Genomic DNA, 25,718 nt, shown 5'->3' on the forward strand with positions numbered 1-25,718 from the left:
GATGAGATATTCTCAATCTCAATACAAAAGTTTATTGCAATTTCTTACAAGCACTATAAAGTGGATAAAGTGAAACTTGATACAAAAATCTAAGATAATTGCAATCTGGAACGTATGAGCAGAGGAAACAAGTGATTAAATCAAGTCATTCTATTTTTCCAGTTACATAAAAAAAGCTACATTCAGATACACATTAACAGAAGATATAATATTATAGTTCCCTTCACATTATTATTATTATTATATTCTGTTTCCCATTACATAAGAAAAGCTCCATTCAGACACACATTAACAGACGACATAGTTCCTTTCACATTATTATTACTATTATTATTATGTTTACCATTACATAAGAAAAGCTGCATTCAGCCACACATTAACAGAAGATATAGTTCCCTTTCACATTATTATTATTATTCCTGCTGGCCTCCATTATTAACTCACCTGCGTGATATCGTCTTAGCACTTGCTAATGTTCCTTGTTGGGAGAATCGGTAGAGTTCTCGGCTAGCACTCTGCTAGGCCCGAGTTCGAGTCTTCGGCCGGCCAGTGAAGAATTAGAGGAATTTATTTCTGGTGACAGAAATTCATTTCTCGCTATAATGTGGTTCGGATTCCACAATAAGCTGTAGGTCCTTTGCTAGGTAACCAATTGGTTCTTAATCACGTAAAATAAGTCTAATCCTTCGGGCCAACCCTAGGAGAGCTGTTAATCAGCTCAGTGGTCTGGTTAAACTAAGATACACTTAACTTGCTAATGACCTGGTGTCGACTATCTACCAGAGCCAAAATCATAGCATCGTGGTTCTTGGACAGTTAGGTCTATATACGTGACACCTGCCATGAACACAGACCTCCTTTCTCTAAGCTATGAATCACTGACGATAAATCACTCCCATTTTAGATTATGGATTGCCAGTAGGTTCTTTGTATCTTTCTCTGAATCACCATCTTATGGATAAGGCTTCGGTAATTGACAGGCCTAACGAGCTTTCTATATAGTAAGCTACATTCACGTGCTGATGAATAGTTTTCTATATTTAATACTCTCTGCCACATATATATAGATATAGTTATGCAGGTATAGATAAATGCAATACCATGAAGGAAAGTGAAACAACAGAGTGGTGCTAGGCCTTTCAACAAACTGTCCTTTACTTACTGCTAAGTAAAGGACAGTAAGTGGAAAGGCCTAGAACCACTCCGTTGTTTCAATTAACTTTTTGGTATTGCCCTTACCTGTATCAGGATTAATAGAGTACAGGGTTAGACCGTCCCGGTGTTTCTGCGCATGTTTGTGACGTCACTGGTATACACCGTGGAAGAAAACCAGGAAAACAAAGATATGAAGGGTCACTATGGTAACTGTTTGCCCACACGCATTCTCTCTCTCTCTCTCTGTCTCTTTCACAACCTTAGGTGAGAGAGGTCCTTGTCAATCTCCAGGTACTGCTGAATTAAAGGATTAATATAATCCTGAATTAAAGGATTGGTATAATCCTCCCCATGTCTTTTTATTGGTATTTGGGTAATGCAGTAGGCCTAGCCGTGTAAATCCAGACCAGGTGTGTCTTTGTTTCTTTTATGTTTCCTTACATTCTTTGGTTAATATATGTACATATATACACACAGACATATATATACTGTATATATATATATATATATATATATATATATATATATATATATATATATATATATATATAATATACTTTAATGAGTCTTAACTATCATCAGCAAGCCACATCATTCCACGTAAAAAAGGATAAGAAAATTCTGTTTAAATTTTGTGCTATATATTAACCCTGGTTGAATTAATCCTGGGACTGACCAGGTGATGAGTGCCTTAATCCGGGTTAAGAGAGTTTCTGTGTTCTTCACGCTGGTAAAGTCAAATACTGACAGATGACTTTCCTTTACCATAACCTCAGCCAGATGCAGCCAGACGATGTCATGCGCAAGATTGTTCTTACTTTGGTCAGAAGCGGACTAACCCTGTACTCTATTAATCCTGGTCTGTATATTCATCACGTTCCATATTTTCGTGATTCAGTTATACATACATATATAGATATAGAGGTAATACGTCATGAAGGGATCAAGTACCTGGTTATTACGCAAATATCAAGACCAAAACGTTTACCTCACTTCAGCCAGATACTGGAAACTTCATAACAAAAATATTAAGACTGAATACTCTAAAGGTACAATGATCCCTTAAAACTTGGTTAACACTTGAAAAATCCATCTAAATTTATCAAGTTATGGGCGAGGTAACAACTGATAAGCTATCCCTTAAAACTTGATTAACACTTGAAAAATCAATCTAAATTTATCAAGTTATGGGCGAGGTAACAACTGATAAGCTATAAACAGACCAGGGGAAAAAGGGCATCACTCCAACAAAATCCATATTTGTTTCCCTGGTTCTAATTTACTTTGAAAAAAAATTCAAAGTCCTAAACAGTTATATCACTTACCTTGAACACGCACATATATCTCTCACCACTGGTGGTCAAAATGAAACACTATGCTTTTAAAACTTTAAACAGACAAATTTATTTCCAAGTTCAAAAGTTATAAGTGTAGTTCACAATCTCAAAAAGATTTACTGTTAACTGACAACAGTGCAAGATTTAAATATTTCTTAACCAAGCTCAATCCACAAAATTTTAATTTATCAAGAAATCAATTTAAGTAAAATTCAAACTATTAACAATTACTCAAATTTATGTAACTCTGAATAACTGAAATTAATCCAAGTGTTCACTAAAATATTAACGACTGGAATCAACAAAAGTATGCACTGAAATCTCAATAATGCAAATTAACACCAACAAAATGCTAAGTAATCACCAACAAAATACTTTGGGTAACACTGTGAAATTGTAAACAAATGAATATAAGGGAATAATATGAAAACACAGACATATAAGAATGAAATATGCAAAAAAATGGAAATATACCACCCGCAATTTCACTAAGACAAAATATGATTGAAGATTATATCACTCTCAAAAGATTACCTTCACTTTTAAAACAGGCTAAACTCACGTCTTTCTAAAACCTCCATAAAGACCACAATTCAGTTTTCAACGTAATTACAATACAAGCAAATAAGCACATTACCTTACTCCTTTGGTAATATATAAAACACACTTTTCCTCTCTCACAAATATTTTAAACCATTCTCAAAAATATTACATTTCGTGGGAGAGTTTTACATAACTTATATATTCAGGAGAGCAACCAATTTATACCCTTCTATGTGAAATGAGAGAGAGAGAGAGAGAGAGAGAGAGAATTCTTATGCCTCTGAGACCTCTTAACAGACTAACTCCTTTGGTTCAGCAATCCTTCTTTTATCCTTAAACCTAAGTTGCCAATTAGTCACTTCAAATCTTAGAATATCCTGAGCCCCTTCATCTGCATTCTAGAATACTCCCCAGAATACTTAGAACACATTCTAATGCAAACAGAATACCTGATTCTTAAGGTTTAGAAGAAAACATGGTAGGCTCTTATCGGAATGATTGACATTTCCTGTTCTGGTTGGAAACCTGTGTACACAAAGTCAATTTGCCAGCATCTGCGGTAAAAAACGCTGTCAATCCCTTGTCAGATTTTATCTCTCCTCTCGTACCCTCAGTAAGTGCGCCCAGCTGAGCAAACAACAGAACAAGATATGAGTGCTTGAACCAGTTCTCAATTTAGCTCTCTCTCTCTCTCTCTATAGATTTTAAAACAACTCCCACTAACACGGCATGTTATAAACATAAATGAATATACAACATTTATAAGCATTGCACAACATTACATACATTACAAAGTCACCTCAACACACCTGACAACATATGAAATAGCTGATAAGAAAAAACCTCATCAAAATACATAACACATATTATGTCATCAGTAAGAAAGAAAAAAGCATCTCAAAATCATTTTATAATATATATATATATACTGTATGTGTATATTATTTTAAGGTTTTATAATATATATAACCATTTTATAAGTGTTTGTATGTCTCTGTGAAAATTTTGATGTTTTGCTTGCAGATTCGTCATTCACTGTGAAGATGTGATGTTAAAATGTCTTTTTCTTCCAGATAAATTGTATGTCATGTATTCTTACAATGCTTTGGTATATTTTTCACTTTGTTTAGTATTTGAAATTGTATTATGAATGACAAATTCTTAGCGTATTGTGTACAGAGAGAGATATTTTGAGATTCTTATCAGGTCACCACATCCTGTTTGCACAAGTGTCCAGTAACTCGTGCTTAGAGACAAAAAGAAACCCTCTTATATTATCATGATGAGCTGTCAGCCAATCAGTGAGTTCTCTATTATACATTTGTTCTGTATGCTTAACCCATGGTTATTAAATGTATCTGTGCTTATTCTTTTTCATAATCTGAGAAAGATAGAATGAGTTAGAGATAAGTGGCGTTGACGTGCTGTCAGCCAACCAATTTTGGGTCTAAACGCGCTTCCTTTTGTTTGCTCAGCTGTGTAAGTCTCCCAAGAATTTGGTTTAAAATATCTTTTTCTGCTTAACCCTGAACAGGAAATGTCCATCATACTGATAAGAGCTCTGGCCTATTTCCTTCTGACTCTTAGAATTCTTTGTGTATTCTATAGAATAAGGAATAAGGTGTTCTGTGAATTTCCTATGTGTATTCTTGAGTATTCTGGAAGGGTTTGTGGGAGTTAAAAGTGCAGTGCTGTTCCAAAGACACTCAGTCTGCCATAGGGGTCCCTGAGATAAGCATCTCTCTCTCTCTCTCTCTCTCTCTCTCTCTCTCTCTCTCTCTCTCTCTCTCTCTCTCTCTCTCTCTCTCTCAATAATCCCATTATATATATAAGGGAAACTGAAGGGTTACTGTTTGTAAAAGCTCTGTTAAAACTCACCCCAGGAGTGTATTAATTTTGTAGAAGGTGATCAGGAATATTGTTTTGTGCAAGTGTTGTGGAGATGTATAATGGTGTAATAATTACAAAAGGTAATGTGGTGATTACTGAGTTTTGTATTAAGAGTTAAAATGATATTCTAAGTAAAAGACAATTATTATTTTGAATAAGTCTTAGTACCCTGACAGTGTTGTCTATAAGAAAGTCTTAGAAAGACGTGAGTTTAACTTTTTCTTTTTAAAGAGAGATATTCTTGTGAAAGATTGATATAATCTTTAGGCACATTTTGGTGGTTGGTATATTTCCGTTTTTGCATATTGCATTCTTATATGTCTGTGCTATCACATTACTATAATTTCATTATTACTGTGTTTTGCTGGCGATTTCTTAACATTTTATTAGTGCCTACCTGTTATTGAGATTTTGGAGAATGTTTATGTGGATTCCAGTCAGTAATATTTTGGTGACTGTTTGTATTGGTTAATCAGGTATACACTTGGCACTTGAGTGATAGTTAATAGTTTGATTCTTACCTAACCAAATTGCTTTCTTAATAAATTAGAGTTTTGTGAATTAAACTTGATTAAGAAATACTTAAATCTTACACTGTTGCCAATTAATAGTAAATCTTTTGAGATTGTGAACTTTGCATATAACTTTTGAACTTAGAAATAAACCTGTTTGTGTAAAGTTTTTTAAAACATAGCGTTTCATTTTGACCACCAGTAATTGGACATTAATGAATATGTACAAGGTAAGTGATGTATCTGTTTATTCACCTGAGACTTATCTAGGTAAAATAGAACCAGAGAGACAGCTACAGTGTTTGTTGAAGCGATACCCATTTTCGCCTAGTCTGGATATAACTTAATAACTGTTGCCTCATCCGTAACTTGATAAAGTTACATTGATTTTCTCAAGTGATAAGTAAGTTTTATGGGATCATTGTACCTTTAGAAATTCAGTCATACTCTCTGTTATGTTTCAAGTATCTGGTCGATGGGAGGTAACTTTTTGGTATTATTATTTGTGTAATGACCAGGTGCTTGATCATTTTGTGACAATATATACACATTATACTGTATATACAGTCACAATGTGTACCAAGTACCTGGTTATTACACAACTAGACACAAAATTCAAAAATTTACCTCACTTCAGCCAGATACCTGAACTCTCACAACAATAAAATTACGACTGAGCACTCTAAAGGTAATAGTGATCACAGGGGTTTCCTGACTGAACACTCGTTCAAACAACAGCCCACCAGTGTTATCTAAACCTGTCATCCCATATCTCTTTTGATGAGTTTAAGTGGATAAGGAAACGGCTCTCAAGAAAGGGGTTACCCTTACTGGACACCTGAGTAAACATCACCCTAACAGCAAAAATGTATCTTGTTCCATATCCAGAAATCATACGATCGCATTTGTCAATACGAAGGCAACTGCGGTTGTATGGTCCCAAACGAAGGGCTGTTGTGGTATCCAGAAATCGTACAACACCCCAAAACCCCCAACTCCCATTGCATTACCCCACTGGTTAAGCAGGCTTACAAACATACGCGGTTACTGGGAATGAAATGCCTGGAATCGATGATTACAAGGCTGTATCAGTATCATAGACATTTTCTTTTATCACAGTGATATTGAATTAAAATGTCTTTATGCTTTACCATTTATTAGAAAAAGATACTGCATATCTGTAGTATATTTTGTATACTTGATATTTGCTGTCCGGATTTCTCACAAAAATGTAAACAAAGTCAGGAAATATGCAAGCAACTTAATGGGAATATGGAGCGTGCACCCCCTATAGCCGATTCTCAGCGTTTAATGCTTCTTAATTTGGTAATTCTAAGTATTAGCTCCGTGCCTGTTTTTACCTTGGAAACTGGTTTTTTCTAAGCTTATAGGGCTTCTGATACTGGCGGTGCATTCGTTTGTTGTCGGCCAAATGGAATGTCCCTTCGCCGTGTTTAGTACTGGCCCGGGGGGGATACCCATACGTTAACAAGTTATTGCACTTGCCGGACGGGATATGAACCGTTCCAAACAGACGTATCCGTGCTCTGTCTTGTGAAGATCGCATATGGAAACCCCTTGTTGGATGGACTTCATTGTTTAATTACAGGTTAATTACATTCGTGCGACAAAAATTAAAGGTAAATCCGTAATTAACAACCCAAAACCTGTAGAAAAGGCTAAGTTGTAGTGCCGTCGCCGCTGCAGAGCTACTAATTAGTTCTACCCAAAAAACTAGAAAAAGTCAAGTTAGAAGGAAATCGCTGCCGCGGAGCTACTACTTAGATCTACCCTTAATTCAATAAAGGAGCATGAGATTGTGATCACCGACCGATAAACAGCTTACGAGGAATTTCACGCTTGTGTCAAGCTCTTCGTTGGGTGAGTCGGTAGAGCTGTGGACTAGCACTCGCTAGGCCCGTGTTCGAGTCTCCGGCCGGCTGATGAAGAGTTAGAGGAATTTATTTCTGGTGATAGAAATTCTTTTCTCGCTATAATGTGGTTCAGATTCCACAATAAGCTGTAGGTCCCGTTGCTAAGTAACCAATTGGTTCTTAGCCACGTAAAATAAGTCTAATCCTTCGGCCAGCCCTAGGAGAGCTGTTAATCAGCTCAGTGGTCTGGTAAAACTAATGTACAATTAACTTTTTCATGCTTGTATCACCTTGTAGCCTACCCATGACCCTCAGTGGCTGTGCTGATTTCAACTTTCTTGGGCAATATAACACTAACACATTAAGATTTCTTGATGTATACCAATTAAAAACGTAATTCTGTATTGAAAAGGACACACTAAACACATCAACGAAGCCTATTTTGAAGAAAAAGGATTCCAACACGGGTGCCTGACGTGTTCTTTTTGTTATGATGAGTTCGAATTCATCCGTCGTCGGCAGGCACAGACTTCTTAAAAGTATTCTTTTTCAAGACCTTTGTTGTGCCGTTATTCAGGTCTTTTTACCACAAATTGTTATATATTTCCATAGACATTGTAGTTAAGTCACTTTGGCAAATGTATTTTAATGCAGAGTTAACATTTACATTTCAATAATGCCATCGCAAGTGGGCACCCCCCGCGACGCCTCCTTAACTAAGGTTCCAAAATTACACTGTTAAATGCGAATGCCCGCGGATGTTCGTGTGGTTTCTGGATGGGAGAGCTGTTCATCAGCTCAGTGGTCTGGTAAAACTAAGGTATACTTAACTTTTTTTCTGGATACGGCAAGACCATGACGATCGCATCCAATCAAACATCGTATGATTTCTAGATACGAGCGTTACTAAATCACGCGGTTAAGTTAACTTTTGAGATCTGATATTTATTATTTCAACAATCAGCATTATCACACCCCTTACCGGACTAACCCGAGATATCTTGCGATCAGTGTTCTAAAAATTTTGGACTTACCACGAGACATTTCGTAATGTTAAATGCTAATATAGGACTAATAATACGAGATATCTCGTGCTGTATCATACGCCTGGCAGTGGTGCTTGCTGCTGGCAGTCGTGAGTTATCGAGAATGACTTTTTTGTTTTTTTTCGCACCGACTACACAGGTGGCCATCCTGGTCGTCTGCGTGTTTGTTTTTTTTCTTCTCGCCCGTTTTTAGGTAAGTTTGGTTGTTTTATTTGGCATCTTAAACTCTCTATGTTATATTACTCATCTATTACGTTGATGTCGTGTCTTTTGTTAGTCTCTTGACCATTTTGTGATACATCAAGCACAATTTTTTTTCTTTTACGCCGAGCATGCATTATTACTAGCTCTCCTGGGGTGACCTTGAGAATCTAGTGTTTGTTTGTTTTCGACTGTTTTTAGGCAAGTTTGGTTGTTTTATCTGTCATTTTAGACTGTTTATATGTTCTATTATTGATTTATTAAGGTGATGTCGTGTAATTTGTTAGTCTCTTGACTTTTATTTATTTGATACTTACGAATCATTAACTGATCTTGAACGCCTACTTTCAAAATTACTAAAACTAAGCATACGAGATATCTCGTGATAGACCAAAATAAGTATGATTTGTAGGAGATAACTCGTTAATGACCATGAAAAGGTCTCAAATTGAGTTTCTAATAATCACTATTTTGCATAAAATAATCATAATTTTATGTTGAAATATAAGAAGTATTGTGTCTAAACTACCTATATTTTCAATTAATTAAATAAAATAATTGGAATCTTTTTTGACACAACATGTTAAAAAATAGGTCCTTCAAGGGGGTTTAGACACAACACATGACAAATATAAGAGAAAATATATTAAAACAAATTATAAGCTATATCATTAGAATATATAGTGTATATATATATATACTGTATATATATATATATATATATATATATATATATATATATATATATATATATATATATATATATATATATATATATATATATATAGTTGGAAATGAAATATTATAAACATGACAAAAATTAACGCATCTGCATTTATCTTGACGACGGCTATTACTGCTAACACTAATAGTGACTCCAACGTTATCACTACTACTACTACTACTGCTACTGCTGCTGCTATTACTGGTACAGCAACTTCGAACTACTGCTAACAACACTGCTACTGCTTTTACTACAAACACATATAATTTCAGTGATGGCAAAAACTATTATAAAAGGGACTGACATTGTATTACTGCAACCAGCATTATGAAAAATATCATCAGCATGGCGGCAGCATCACCATCATGTACTACTAATACTTCTGCTGCTGCTATTTCCATCGTAACCAAAGTTCACAGAAGCTATAAACATTTATAAATGAAACTAAGTTACTTCATCACTACGTCCACCACAGTAATAATAATAATAATAATAATAATAATAATAATAATAATAATATTATTATTATTATTACTATTATTATTATTATTCAGAAGATGAACCCTATTCAAATGGAACAAACCCACCAAAGGGGTCACTGACGTGAAATTCAAAGCTTCCAAAGAATATTATGGTGTTCATTAGGAAGAAGTAACAGATTATTATTATTATTATTATTATTATTATTATTATTATTATTATTATTCAGAAGATGAACCCTATTCAAATGGAACAACCACCAAAGGGGTCACTGACGTGAAATTCAAAGCTTCCAAAAAATAGTTAAGTATACCTTAGTTTAACCAGACCACTGAGCTGATTAACAGCTCTCCTCGGGCTGGCCCGAAGGATTAGACTTATTTTACGTGGCTAGGAGCCAATTGGTTACCTAGCAACGGGACCAAGAGCTTCTTGTGGCATCCGAACCACATTATACCAAGAACTGACTTTCTATCACCAGAAATAAATTCCTCTAATTCTTCACTGGCCGGCCGGAGACTCGAACTCGTGCCTAGCAGAGTGCTAGCCGAGAACTCTATCGACTCTGCCGACGAGGAACTAAAGCTTCCAAAGAATATTATGGTGTCCATTAGGAAGAAGTAAGAGGAGGTAAAGAGAAATAAAGAGAGAAGAGATCTCGCTCCATAAAAAAAAAGACAAAAATAAATCAACAGATGAAAATGTATTAAAAAATAAATTAATAAATACATAAAAAAACTTATTATAATAAAGAGTATTGAGGAGTTACTACCATCAGTTGCAATATATATGACTACCATGACGCCTAACATAAGCAAGATTTACAGAAGCTGTAAACACTATTATTATCATCATCATCATCATCAAAGGTTTGGTAAAAGCTCACCCGTTCTATTTACAGCGACAACAAAGACCCTCTTCACCGAGAGGGTAATTCAACGCGACGACGGTCTTTCTCTCTGTCTCTCTCTCCGTGCATTTTTCGCTTATGTCAGCTGGACTGAAGACCTCAGAATATATGGCGCTGGGTCAGGGTTCTTTGACAAGATCCAATTTAAAACGGCATCATAGAAGAGGTCGAGGGGTCACTGAAATACGAATTAAGTTTATCATTAATCATCTGCTAGACACTGAAATACGAATTAAGTTTGTCATTAATTATCTGCTAGGCAGTGAAACACGAATTAAGTTTGTCATTAATGATCTGCTAGACACTGAAACACGAATTAAGTTTGTCATTAACCATCTGCTAGACACAACACCCGACAAACGGTCACTTCCTAAATTATATTCACTGGTATCAGGGCTCAAATCTGTTCTGAGAAAACAAAGGCATTCATTTCCATCAGTGTGACTTTCATTAAGTCGAACTTGAAAAGAAAATTTCATTTTAGCGAAACGTACACACCACTGCACCCCAATGTCAAGCTTAGGATGAAATAATAGTTTTCTCACGTGACCAACTAATTACCATCATAACTAATAAAAGATAAAAAAAATTACCATCATAATGTTATAAAGTCTGTACTTAACCTCAGTACTGGGCAAAGAATGAAAAAAACCGTATAGAATCTCACCAGCACATTAAATCCAGATGATCAATGAGTGTGCTCCCACACCAAATACAGTCTATGACACTGATCGATTTGTATGAAACGTAAGCTATCAAACCAAGCGGGCGTGTGCACAGTCTGATTGACTCTTCAATACTGACTAGAGTCTGTGAGGTGAGCCTCGCTCGCTGCCTCCGACTGACTGAAGGGAGATGCGTCTGAGCGGTGTCCACGGTCTGAGTCGGTACTTACAGCCTCAGACGCGTCTCCTTTCAGACACTTCTGAGTCGGTATTTAACAGCCTCTCGTGAACGCTCGATTAACAAGTCCAAGCAATTTTCTGATGCAATGTGGACTGAATGTTGCGCCGTGATAAAGGCATGGAACCACGTGCTTTCGTTTCCTCAGAAAGGGATTTTCATAGACTTGGTGGGCATTTTAAGGTTCTTTGCAGCGTGCCTTCGGCCCCTAGCTGCAACCCCTTTCGTTCCTTTTACCGTACCTCCTTTCATATCCTCTTTCTTCCATCTTTCCATCCTCTCCTAACAACTGATTTGAAGTGCAACCCTGAGGTTTTCCACGTTACTCCTTTCAAACTTTTACTGTCAATTTCCATATCAGCGCTGAATGACCTCATTGGTCCCAGTGCTTTTGGCCTTTGGCCTAAATTCTATATTCAAGCTAACTGTCCACGAAGCGTTGACAACAGTAACTGACAGGTGATGACATCTTCGAGCAAGCACAGGAAGCAGTCACGTCTTGGAAAAGATTTCTTTTTTTGCTTAATATATCTCTTCCACATTACCCATGACAATTACGCAAGCAGAGATATTTGACATGGCTCACCATATCATCAGTCTGATATGTTCTTTGCAATGTAATATAAAATTTAGGCCAAAGGCCAAGCACTGGGACATATGAGGTCATTCTGCGTTGAAGGGAAAACTGCGAGTAGAAAGGTTTTAAACGTGCAACAGGAGGAAAACCTCTCAGCTGCACTGTGATCAAATTGTTAGGAGAGGGTGGAAAATAAGATGGAGGAAAGAGAATATGAATGGAGGTACAGTAAAAGGAACGAAAGGGGTTGCAGCTAGGGGCCGAAGGGATGCTGCGAAGAACCTTAAATAATGCCTACAGTGCACGGCTCGAGGTGCACTGACGACACTACCCATCCACGGAGTAGTATACAACAGAGTTCAAAGAAAAAAAACCACAGATATAGAAAAATATTTATTTGGAAGCACAGATAGTTGGGTTTTAATGTCTCCACACTGAAGACGGAGCATAATGCCCCAAAACCGTTTGTGCTTCTAAACATATTTGTTCTCCAATGTGTATGTTTTTCTTTATCTTGGTCTCAAATATCGATATTGATATGAGTAGGGGAAAAGACCCCATTGTCCCTCAACACCTAGGTGCTAATCCCCTGGTAGTCGATTTTTATATATGGGGATTATCACCTAGGTGTGAAATTTCATTTTAACATTAAGAGGTATGTGCGTGTCACTAACGGTTGTATCCAACTTACCATTACTCTCAAGGTTAGTATAATTATTATCAATGTATCATCACAAACCTCCATTCTATTCATTAACCTCTCGTATGTAACAGCGGGGATAACGTAAAATTCCTTCATTTTTCGCCAATTAAAAAGATTCCCTATCAACCTCACGGCCAAAGGTAGTTTAAGTTAAGTATACCTTAGTTTTACCAGACCACTGAACTGATTAACAGCTCTCCTAGGGCTGGCCCGAAGGATTAGACTTATTTTACGTGGCTAAGAACCAATTGGTTACTTAGCAAAGGGAACTACAGCTTATTGTGGAATCCGAACCACATTATAGCGAGAAATGAATTTCTATCACCAGAAATAAATTCCTCTAACTCTTCATCAGCCGGCCGGGGGAATTGAACTCCGGCCCATCGAGTGACAGTCCGAAGCTCTACCGACTCACCCAACGAAGGGCTTAAAAGTAGTAACACCGACAAAATAGCACCCCCTTTACGGCTTTTCAATATATTTTTCTTCTTAGCTACAGACGTTGTTTTTAAGGACACAAGATGAATTTCACGCCTACACCTTCTCAAGTGTTTAATAAATTCCTTATCTTGAGTTAGATTACCGCAAAGAAAATTTCTAAAAATTTCCGATATGGTAGCCACAAAACCACCGTTTAAGATTGGAATGACTTTACTTCTCTCGCTGGGTGATAAACATGCGATGAACAAAATAAAGTTTTTATTTTTATGTATTAAAGGTTGTTTACGGTTCATAGCCGTACAGTTTGAGATTCATCGACCCATGAATTGAATTGACTCGGGTAACCTTTCCAATTAACGTAATACTGAGTTTTATTATTTTTCTTCCTGCTTCTCAGAATAGTGATATCATACGTTTCTGGTAGTATTGTGGGAATGAATTCTTCACGGTAGAATACTCCCTTTATTTCTTCACCGGCTAAATCTTCCAAGAAGTATATGACAGGATTTTGCGATGTGTCCACTTTTCGGATTTTAAACATTTCCTGAGTATTTTGAATAGTATATCCCCTTCTAAAAACTGCGTTCGTTCATCCGCTATACGTACAACGTCTCCAACCAAGTGATGTGGGTGGATTAACGAGAACAGCATTTTTATACATACTCGAGAATTGACGTTCAACCTGAACAATGTCACGCAAACTTTTATGACGTTATAACTCTGAACAATATTTTATTTTAGGTGTTCTTATGCGTGAGATATCTATATATCCTGCTCTTAATAGTCCTTATTACTCTTTCAGTTATAGATTTTCCCTCTGTTGAGTAAACGCTATATAATTTTATATTTTTACCCTCTAGATATTCTCTGGCGTGTTTGTTACAATATTCCCTGCCCTCGTCACTATTCAAACGTGAAATTCCCGAAAATTCTCTAGATTCGATAATCTTCTTTAAAGCACGACGCATAGTGACACCATCCTTCTTTTTCGATGGAATAATTTGTAGATATCTGGAAAACACGTCAATAAATATCAGCAAATATTTAAACCCCTTATTGTACCGAGCTAATTTTGACATATCAGCTAAACTCGGTACTCGCTATCACTCCAGGTTTGGGTGATAAGATTTTTCTTCTCGGGAATTCTTTTCTCGTGATTTTATGAAGGGTGCAAGACTTTTGCCTGCGTAAGAATTTTTTAACATTTTCTGGAGTAATTTTGTTATCCAGATTTTTCGCTACTCAGAATAAAGGGTCTACCACGCTGAAACTACCAACACCTTGTACATCTCCGTATAAAGTTTTGAGAAGTTTTAACTGTTCTTTATCCATATTGGTAAGCTATTTGATATTCCGTTTCACCCAGAATATTAGTTCGAAGCTGTAACACTTCAGGTGTTGACGGGGCAAAGTCTGCTAACAAATAACCGTACCGGTCACGCGATAGAGCCTTTTTATAAATATCCGAAAATGCTGACGCTTTTTGACGACCGAATAACTGTCGACCTAAAGTTTCAATTTGACTAAAATCACGATTTTTCATTAGAATGTAATGTGAACAATTCAGGCTTATACGTCTGCTAAACTTTCCAGAATGAAACATATTCTGTGTTATGAATATAACTGAAACAGATGAATGACGCTCTGCTGTGAAGGTGTTAGTGACAAGTTTATCATCACTCGCTTCTAAGAAACAATCATCGAGGATAAATAACAAATCTTTTCAGTGTAATCAAAGAGATTTAAAATTTCTTTGGAGACTTAAATTTGGGTCCTATAGAGGGGTGCATTTCGAGGGGACGTTCGGATACCCCACAATATAAAATATATCGGAAATGCGCTTCGTAAAGTTCAACGATTTTGTGACATAGGACTGACTTGCCGCTGTTATTAAACCCCGCTATTATCATATGGGCGGGATTGGCGAAAAGATTTAAACTCAGCTCGGGGAAGGGATCCGTTGCCATGACGTCAGCACGCTCAATACTAAGGACATGTATTCTATTCATCTGGCTTATATAGACGTTTAGAATGAAAGTCACGTTCTGTTTAATTTTTAGAAATGTCACTTATACAAGGTTTTAATATAAAATACGATATAAAAATTTAAATAATCATGACGATGCATTTAAAAACAAAGCAAATAACATTTGTTTAATTTTTATAAAAATTTAAAGTGAAATGATGCATTTAAAAACAAAGCAAATAAATATATATAGGACACTCATACAAGGTTTTACATATATAAAATACGATATAAAAATTTAAATAATCATGCGAATATAGATGCATTTAAAAACAAAGCAAATAAATAACGATGTATATAATAATCAACAGCTAAGAGCGCGATTTATGGGTGTACGGTCCTACAGTGACTTATTCACACCACAGGTCATCCACACATACATACCCGATTTTGTAAACCGTAGCAGAGATTTGCAAACCCTATTCACATACGATTAATACTTTTAGACTGTGCGTTATCAATACAGCCAACTGAAGGATATCGTCATTAGTCCACTCTCAATCCTTATACGCGCACCATCCAAAGCCGCCAATGAAGAATTAGAGGAATTTATTTCTGGTGATAGAAATTCATTTCTCGCCATAATGTGGTTCGGATTCCACAATAAGCTGTAGGTCCCGTTGCTAGGTAACCAGCTGGTTCTTAGCCACGTAAAAATAAATCTAATCCTTCGGACCAGCCCTAGGAGAGTTGTTAACCAGCTCAGTGGTCTGGTTAAACTAAGATATACTTCACTTTGACCATCCCTTGTTCTCTTGGCTAGAACGTTAAACGTCCTCCGTCACTGTCCAGTAAGTATCATCTAAATCACTCTCGTTTTCTTGAACATGTAGCGAATATTAAACGGCAAAGAGCAATAAGATTCATCTGTGTATCGAATAAGTGTTTATATAAAAAAAAATAATGCCAGTTGGAAGAAGAATATATGACAGTCATTATTTCTCTTTCAGATATGGGAAATAGCACAAGTAGTGAATTATCCGCCGATGAAGCACACCCCCCCCCCCAAGGTCAGGAAACATTACTTCACACCTAGGTGCTAATTCCCAGGTAGTCGATTATTATATATGGGGATTAGCACCTAGGTTTGAAATTTCACACCTTGACCGACCTTTCTGTTTTATATGACTCATGCGAGATTATGAAAGGGTCCCTCTAAATCACGTTGTTGCTATAACATTTTCGGGTAATTACGCGGCTAATAGCCTCTAATTTAAATCTTTCGATTTAAATAATATACATACTATATGGGAATACTGTATATAATCTTCAATTTACTTTCCCTAATACCATCATGCAATTATTTCACGAGACACAGAAAAGTATTAGGGGTGGCGGTGAGAATCTAATCACTTATAGTTTTAAAAATGGTAGAGCTATTTACTGTTTTAATTTTGTTGTGCAAGGTGTTGAAGATTCAATGCCCGTGGAAATTTCGGCAAACCTGCGAATATCGATCAGGTTGGGTATGGTCGCTCCGAACCCCCGTGTTATTTTACTTTCGGGGTACGAAGGGTATTTTAACGGTGGATACAGATAGGGTTATTCAGTGATATGTTAGAGGTTAAATGGAATGGATACGAAAGAAATTGAAATAAGTTTAAAAGGATGTTTAATAAAAATCCACAATTTATACAGTAAATATATTACTATGTAAAATATGCAAAGATTTTCGAACACTTGAACGATGTTCCTCATCAATAATAATAATAATAATAATAATAATAATAATAATAATAATAATAATAATAATGAGACTCAAAATTTCGTGAAAAACAACCTGTTTAATAAAAATCCACAATTTATATAGTAAATATATTACTATGTAAAATGCACAGACTTTTGAACACTTGAACGGCGTTCCTCAACAACAATAACAATAATGAGATTCAAAATTTCGTGAAAAACAACCTGTTTAATAAAAATCCACAATTTATAATAATAATTAATAAAATACACAATTTTGAACACTTGAACGGCGTTTCAATAATAATAATAATAATAATAATAATAATAATGCTAAGAGATTCAAAATTTCGTGAAAAACAAACTGTTTAATAAAAATCCACAATTTATACGGTAAATATATTACTGTGTAAAATACTCAAAGACTTTCGAACACTTGAACGGTGCTCCTCACCAATAATAATAATAATAATAATAATAATAATAATAATAATAATAATAATAATAATACTTATATTAATAATAAGTGATTCACAATCTCGTGAAAAACAATGTATAATAAAAATCCACAATTTATATGTTAAATATATTACTATGAAAAATACACAAAGACTTTTGAACACTTGAACGGCGTTCCTCATCAGTGCTATCATTAGAATGTAAAATGAGAGGCTTCTTTTCTCATGAATAGCTTTTAAAAATGGAGCGGGGGCGAGAAGATAACAGCCCATCGCGGAAGTGCTGGTTCGGGCATGGCCGGGTGTTGTTTGGGTAAGAAAACTACCCTCTAATTTTAAATTTTAACGTTAAAATTGATGAGGTACACGGTACACCGTTCAAGTGTTCGAAAGTCTTTGTTTATTTTACATAGTAATGTAGTTTTACTATATAATTGTGGAATTTTATTACACAAATAATAATAATAATAATAATAATAATAATAATAATAGAGAAGCAATTCCACAGTTATGTATGTGTACTATATGTACATATACATAACTGTGGAGTTGCTTCTCTATTTTAAGACTCATGCTACGATTAGTATTTTTTAATAATAATAATAATAATAATAATTATCTTACTTCCCGGACGATATCGGCAAACCTTTTCCAGCCACTATATATTATCAGCAGCCAAACCTATCATCCCATATCTCTTTAAATGACAGCTTAAGTGGGGTTGCTTAAGTGGATTGGAGATTTCCTCTCGCGACCGGGGCACCCCTGTCTGCACCTGGGCACACAGCAGCCTATCATCAGCTCGGTAAACACTATCCTAACAGCAAAAATGTATTTTGGTTCTAAAATCACGCGGTCTAAGATCTGACAACTTGGTGTTCCAACGATAATTATCAATCACACAACACATGACAAATATGTTAGAATTACGGAAAACATATATATTACATGAAGCTATACCTTTGTAATATGTATATATATATATATATATATATATATATATATATATATATATATATATATATATATATTTTAATTAAAATTTATATTGAGCAACTTGAAAAATGTACAAGGTCAATTGTCAAATATATATATATATATATATATATATATTAAAATTTATATATATATAATTTTAAAATGTACATATATAAAAGATTATATATATATATATATATATATATATATATATATATATACATACATACACAGATATATATGTACATACAACTTTAATTAAAATTTATATTGAGCAATTTGAAAATGTATAATTATATACATAAAAGATTATATATACGTATATACTCACACATATATATACATAGACCTTTAATTAAAATTTATACTGAGCAATTTGAAAAATGTACAACAAGGTCCAAGTATAATGTGTTGTTCAATGATCTTCGTGTGTTTTGCTTTTGTAACTGACGAACGGAGGAGGATGGCGACTAGACAATCCTCTTCTCGGATACTGTGACCCGTGGTCACTTCCATCAATCATATATAGAGGCCGTGCACACACGAGGAAATGGCGGGGGGCGCTCGAAAAAAAAATTGCCAAATCTACTAAAATCATCACCCTTTTTCCTGAAAAGTTTGAACGGGTTTAAGGAAAATGGGTTTAAGAAAACGAGTTTAAGAAAAATGGGTTTAAGAAAACGGGTTTTGTGGCTAGAAAACCTGAAAAGTTTAACGAAAACATGGGTTTAAGAAAACGAGTTTAAGAAAAATGGGTTTAAGAAAACGGGTTTTGTAGCTACACTATAATATCTTAAAATAAGTTAAAGAAAACGGAATCGTAATCGAATCACCAAAGTGAGTAAAAAAAATCCGGCCCTCCCCATTCCCTCAACGCCTTATACACTCACTCTATTAATTCTGACACTCCTGACTCAGCCTAATTCTGTGTCTCGAAGGCAGCAGCTCATCGCAGCGTTCCGCAGCGGTCCCTCCCTAGCTGCAACCCCTTCCATTCCTTTTATTGTACCTCCATTCATATTCTCTCTCTTCCATCTTGCTATCCAACCTCTCTTAAGATTTGTTTCATAGTGCAGCCGCGAGGTTTTCCTCCTGTTATACCTTCCAAGCCTTTTTACTGTCAATTTCCGATTCAGCGCTGAATGACCTCATAGCTCCTCCCAGCGGTTGGCCTTTGGCCTAAATTCTATATTCCATTCCAATAACCTATTATTATCCCTTCCTGGTTTACTTTTCCTCATAAAACAGCGGAATTTGGAGTTAAACCTTGTTTTTGGAAACGGTAACTTTATTTTTTCACATCCTTAGATGCCGGGTCATGAAAACCCGGTCGAGAATCTCTGTCAAAAAAATTACTTACAGTCGAAGCCACATCTTCGAAAATGAATAACATCAGTTGCTGAAAGTGGGAGGTGTTATTCATGTCTTTATTCACTAAATTTCCGAAGGTGTGGATTAGACTAATGGCTTTTTGACGGAAATCATATGGGCGGGTTTTCATAACAACATCTGTTCGTCCTGAACAAACCTAACTATATATACACACATATATATATATATATATATATATATATATATATATATATATATATATATATATATATGTATGTGTGTGTGTGTGTGTGTGTGTGTGTGTGTGTGTGAGAGTTGCCAGTGACCAAACATAGTGAAGAAATAATGAGATATGTGTACTCAATTAGTTAAAAACAGCAATAGTGCAAGCTTGAATATGAATGCAAAAAGAAAACTGGGATTTTGACTACACACACACACACACACACACACACACACACACACACACAGAGAGAGAGAGAGAGAGAGAGAGAGAGAGAGAGAGAGAGAGAGAGAGAGAGTTTCAGAAAAGGATGAATTTTTAAAAAACGTCGTCAATGAAACACTAGTTCAGACAATTTCAGAACAGTGTCTGAACAGTGAGTCGAAATTAAACTTACCACGCAACCTCCTCGAGCACTAGTCAGACGTTGGTTTAATTTAAACAGCGAGAACTGAACATTATTTTCGTCACTTTTCAGAATTTTACGGTATGCTACTTTTGGTCCTCGTTCAAAATCCACACTTGGCACCTGTTAAGTTATTCTTACAGATCATGTCAAGATTAGCGAACCCAACCTTACAGGATCATGTCAAGGTTAGCGAACCCAATCTTACAGGATCATGTCAAGATTAGCGAACCCAATCTTACAGGATCATGTCAAGGTTAGCGAACCCAATCTTACAGGATCATGTCAAGATTAGCGAACCCAATCTTACAGGATCATGTCAAGATTAGCGAACCCAACATCTCCATGTCAAGAACAGTGAACCCAATGATCCAGGATCATGCGTCAAGAAGCGAACCCAATTCAGGATCCGAACTCCAATTCCACATGGGGATCATTCAAGGTTAGCTAAACAATCTTACAGAAACAGTGATTCATCTGCACTGTTTCGCCGGATTTAGTACTAGCCCCTGGGGGTCAAAGGATTTCGCCTTGTTTAGTACTAGCCCCTGGGGGATCAAATGTCAAGGTACCGAAACGTTCATGTCAAGAACAGCGAACCCAATTATTCCAGGATCATGTGAAGAATAACGAACCCAATAATCTTCTCATGTAAAGAACAGCTGACTCTGCTGGATCAGTGGGTTCGCCCAATCTTGACACGATCCAAGGTTAGCGATAGATGTTAAGTATATGTCAATTTAAAAACCCAACAGTTTACAACATTTTAATTAAAAGGAAAAGAATACCTCAAATTAGCGATGCAACACTATTACAATAAATTACCAGTGAACAATTACCATCATGTCATTTTTAAAACCCAATCTCCTTTTTCATTTCAGAAGTAAATCTCAAGATTAGCCCCAATCTCAGAATCATGGCATGCTATCTATAGATCCCATTCTGGATCATGTCAAGGTTAGCAAACCCAGTCTTACAGGTTTTATAACAGCTTAACTGGCCCAATTTGCAATGATGGCAAGGGCATAAGCTCCTTCCCTTTTTGTGTCCTGGGGATTAGTCGTGGTCAACATCTTTACCCATGTCATCAGAGTCAGTGAACCGAATGATTCCCAACAAGTGGAGATTTGGAGAACTGAGAGTCTGTAGTAGGCTGTATACCTTTCCAGCGGCTCGGTCGTGACTAATTACCTCTGAATCCAGCTACCTCGCAGGCCCTTTTTGTCTGCAATCCAGTCTTGGCCGAGAAGCCCCTCCTCGATCAAATGTCTGGTAGCAAGAGTTCATGTTATCCCGAAAACTCTTCCTCCACTGCCAAGTCTCCGAAGATCACTGGTATTATGCATTTCTGGGCAACAGATGTAGTTTCTGTGTTTCTCTTCGGTGGGAAGCGTTATTCTCCTCGGAACCTGTTCGTAGGGGCATGGAACCTGCGGCTTCCCGTTCTGAATTGAATTGAACTGAATATAGAATTTAGGCCAAAGGCCAAGCACTGGGACCTATGAGGTCATTCAGCGCTGAAACGGAAATTGACAGTAGAACGTTTGATCTTTTCCAGAAGGAAAACTCTCTGTTGCACTCTATGAATCAATTGTGTCATAGGAGAGGGTGGTTTTATAACAGCTTAACTGGAAGAAAGAGAATATGAAAGGAGGTACAGTAAAAGGAACGAAAGAGGTTGCAGCTAACCTTTTGGGATCGGTGACACGCTGCAAAGAACCTTTTTGTTATCAATTTTAGGAGAGAAGGTGCCAACAGTGCACCGCATGAGGTGCACTGGAAACACTGCCAAGTCTCCGAAGATCACGGGGGGCATTTCCTGTTTCTGACGTCTTGCTAACGAAAAAGGGACACAGTACGAAATGGGTCTCAAATATTGCTTCCAAACGATTACGGGCTCACATAACGGAAGCCAGTTTTGGGTGAATAAAAAAAAGGAAAGTAAACAATTTCCTTATTGTTGTCCATTTAGGCGCGAGCGCAGCAGGAAAAAAAAAAAAAAAGGATTTTTAACGAGCGCATATGGCAACGTGCTGAGCGAAGTTGGCGCCAACTGATCGCTTGAAATGGTGGAAAACATTTCGCTACCTGAAATATAAACATGCTCTAACGTTACGTTGAGGTATCAATAACAAGAATTTGAAGTTTTTTTTTTTATATGTGGGAGATGGTCGCATGCACTTGTGACGCCAGTTTTGGTAGCTATGATCAATCCCTCAATCAATCGTTAGGCTTACGAGCACGAAATGATGTTTACAATCGTTAGGCTTATGAGCACGAAATGATGTTTACCCGAGTCCGTTAAAATCTTGAATTCTAGGGATGAAGATTCTGGGGCGATAGAAAGAGTTATTCACGATGGTACCATCGTATAGCGCTTTCAGTATCGAGTCGTATCTACACGACCTCGTCCGAAAAGTTTCGCTCAAGAAGCTGTTAATTATTTTTTCAATACATGCTATAAATATTTTTAATTTTCTCTTTGCAATATCTTTATTAAGGATATACATGTTGATTTATTTTCCTTTCACAAAAAAAATCCTTCTTCTATTTGCATAATCAAAGAAAATCGAGAAGAAATATGAAACATTATGAAATTTTTCGTTCATTTAGGAACGTGAACAAATTAGAAATGATCGTAAATTAAAAGGTATTTCATAAATTTTATATTTCATTCTGTATGAGGTTATTTTAATTATCGATGGATTTAAATAATTTTTGATGCATAATTTTCATATATACTTTTTAAAGTCTACTATTCCAAATAAACATTCATCATTATCATAGTTTTTACCTTGATTGATGTGCAATCGTTACGTCAACAAAGAAAACATGATTCAAGAATAGTAACCCCATCATCTGTCCAAAGGAGATTACGTCTACTCTTACAGTTCTCATGGCTCATAGTAAACGAGCACAATGTTCTCTAGCATTGCGTAATTCTATCATAAATATGCACAAAGCCAACGTCCCGAAAGCGAATATAGCTCGACAACTGAACATACACAAAACAACTGTTTATCGATGGATAGAAAGGGAAAATGATTGTGGCAATGTGAACCAAAGAGAGCGACCAGGGCGATCGCGCCACAGTAGCAAGGAGCAAGACTGATAGTAGATTTCGCTCGCCGTCACCCATTATCTAATACATCAGTAATAAAGAGGGAAGTAGGTCTTCAAGTTTCGAGCCAGACTATCCGAAGAAGAATACATGAAGCTGATATTCACCACTTCGAACCAGCCAAGAAGACCTTTATGACAGAAAGTCACGGCCAAGAAAGAGACTCATTTGCATTGGAATACTATCCTTTGGGTGATGAATTCTGGAAAAAGGTCATCTTCCGTGACGAAAAAACCTTCTCCTCAGATGAACGAGGCAGTCTTCACTGTTGGCGCCAACGGAACACCAGGTAAGATTTAAACAACTACTGTATTATGTTTGATCATTTTTATCGTAAATGCATTACTAAAAATGTTACAATACTGCGTCATGAAAATAGACCTAACCTCTGGGATAATACTCACACACACACACATATATATATATATAACCAAGTCAGGCCTACAGATAATTATTGCTCATATTGATTATATTTATATATATATATATATATATATATATATATATATATATATATATATATATATATATATATATAAATACATGATTATTGTATATGATATATATATGTGTGTATATATATATATATATATATATATATATATATATATATATATATATATATATATATATATATATATGATATTGCATATATTTGATTACCTAACTTTGTGTGTGTATATATATATATATATAAGAAATAAGATATATATATATATAATATATTTGGATATATAATGATATATAACTTATATATAAATAGTTAGACCTAATCAAAGGAGCTATAATTATGTATAGGCCTAACTTGGTTATATATATATATATATATATATATATATATATATATATATATATATATATATATATATATATATATATATATATGATATACCTGGTTTTATATTAAATCCAAAATATAAATCACTTCAGCCAGATACCTGAAACCTCATAACAAAAATAAAATTACGACTAACACTCAAATGTAACAGTGACCTATTAAAACTTGTAATCACCTGAAAAAACAATCTAAGTTTATCAGGTTATGAGTGAGGTAACAACTGTTAAGCAATAAATATACTAGAGGAAAGGGCATACTCCATCAAACAACTATAATTATTTCCTGGTCTTATTCACTTCAAAAACATGATGGAGAACAGAACATTTTTCATCACTTAAAAACAGAATGACCATTCACTGGTGGTCAAAATGAAACACTGTGCTTTTAAAACTTTAAATCGCAAAAATTTATTTTTAAGTTCAAAAAAAGTAAGAGTCCAATCTCAAAAAATTTACTATTACTTGAAAACAATGTAAGATTTAATTAATTCTTAAACAAGATTAATTCCAAAACTTTATATTATCAATAATTTACATTAACTAGGCAAAATTCAAACTTTAAGATTTACTCCAAATTTGAAAAAGAAATCCTAAGAAATTAAAACAAACAAGTATTCAATGTTAAAATATCAACTTATAAAGTGCTAAATAAATCAATGCTAAATCACCATCACAAAATCTTGTTGTGAAATTATAAACATAACACATAAACTAAATGTAAAGACAAGAACATGTAAAAATGAACAAAAAGTTTATCAACAATAATTTCACTAAGGCAAAATCTGTTTAAAGATTACATCCACCTTTTTAAAAGATCTCAATCACCCTTTTAAAAGATTATATTAATCTTTTTACCAAAATCATATTCAACTTTTTACCAAAATCATATTCAGCTTTTTACCATGGTAAAAAATAAGTAAATGCCACTTTACCCTATACCACTCTCTGCACAACATCACACAACTCTTTTTCCTCATAAAAACAATTTTATTAGGCCAGTTAAGTAACTTCTCTCTTATATTAATACACAAAGGGAGCATCAATTTAAACAGGATAAAACTTATATGCTTCAAATGACCAGTTTTACACATTCATATGAAGATAAATAACTGAGAGAGAGAGAGAGAGAGAGAGAGACCAGCATCTAAAATGTCTAGTTGGACTAACTGATATTCTACCAAAAATCTTCCCCATACCTTCAGAGTAAACCAATTTTTGTACCAACTTAATCTTCAAAGAAAGTGGTCACTCTAGAAGAAACAGGAATAAAACTGAGTTTCTTTCTCCAAACAGAATAAACAGAATTTCTTTCTTTAAGGAATAAACAATTCATTCTCTGTATCAGAAAGTGACAT

The 25,718-nt window shown here is 35.4% G+C and overlaps 1 protein-coding gene across 10 annotated transcripts in view; it reads right to left on the minus strand.

Annotated features, from left to right (window-relative positions):
* Window positions 1-25,718, minus strand: part of LOC136842440 (STING ER exit protein) — a 98,968-nt gene that overhangs the window by 31,669 nt on the left and 41,581 nt on the right. For 5 of the 10 annotated variants that reach the window (XM_067109782.1, XM_067109779.1, XM_067109781.1 and 2 more), the window contains exon 2: window positions 10,649-10,850. The exons of 3 other annotated variants lie outside the window; for them this stretch is intronic. The gene's annotated coding sequence lies outside the window, so the exon portion shown is untranslated. Of the gene's footprint in view, window positions 1-10,648; window positions 10,851-11,339; window positions 11,481-25,718 lie in introns of those variants that run through there. 2 more of the 10 variants (XM_067109780.1, XM_067109776.1) reach the window with 2 other exon arrangements.

Source organism: Macrobrachium rosenbergii, chromosome 10 (assembly GCF_040412425.1).
Source record: "Macrobrachium rosenbergii isolate ZJJX-2024 chromosome 10, ASM4041242v1, whole genome shotgun sequence".
Classification (NCBI taxonomy): Eukaryota; Metazoa; Arthropoda; class Malacostraca; order Decapoda; family Palaemonidae; genus Macrobrachium; species Macrobrachium rosenbergii.